This window comes from Tupaia chinensis, unplaced genomic scaffold, assembly GCF_000334495.1.
Source record: "Tupaia chinensis unplaced genomic scaffold, TupChi_1.0 Scaffold000078_1, whole genome shotgun sequence".
NCBI lineage: Eukaryota > Metazoa > Chordata > Mammalia > Scandentia > Tupaiidae > Tupaia > Tupaia belangeri.
This window is the reverse complement of record NW_006159539.1, coordinates 2,951,736-2,952,475: the sequence shown is the minus strand read 5'-3', so window position 1 is coordinate 2,952,475 and position 740 is coordinate 2,951,736.

Below are 740 nucleotides of genomic sequence, written 5' to 3'. Positions count from 1 at the left end.
GACCGTTGTTGGGGGCCTTTCCCTGCTGCCACGCCCCTGCCGTTGACCTCCTTCCCATGTCTCACGTGTTAATTACTAGTTGTCATGCCTGTCCCTTCATCAGACACTGAGCTCCAAAGAACTGGGGCAATCTTTATGCTTCTCAGACTTAGACAATTGGACATACAGTGAGTGTTCAATTTTTTTTTAAGTGAATGAATTGAATACAATTAGAAGTGTTTTATTTAGAGCACTAATTTGTTATTCTTTGAATAATAGCACATGATTTGGTATTTTATGCACAAAAGTAAAAACACTTTAAAAATGTCAATTGGGCCCAAAGTGGATTTGTGTAATACAGTATGTACAACTGGAAATAGGAGGAAACAGAATTCCTACAGTCTTCATTATCCTGGTTAAGCATCTTGTTAAGAGTTACTTTGGGGACCAGCAGATGGCATGAAGGTTAAGGTAGCTGGATCCCACATAGCCAGCTCCACAGTTTGAGTTCTGGCTGCAGCAGCCTGAAAAAAATCACCCTGGGTACGTGTATGTGCATGCCCACAAGTCCCGAGAGGAGAATGGAGAAGGGATTGCAGCATGTCCATCTCCCCTTAGGGATGATCTCTCACTCCCCTGCACCCCAGGGTGCAGCAAATGCATGTGCCATATAACAGAAACAACAACAGTGGGGGGAAGGGGGGCTTTGAGCATAAAGTTAAGGTGAATGTTAGTAGAGCTGACATTTCTTGGTCTGAAAT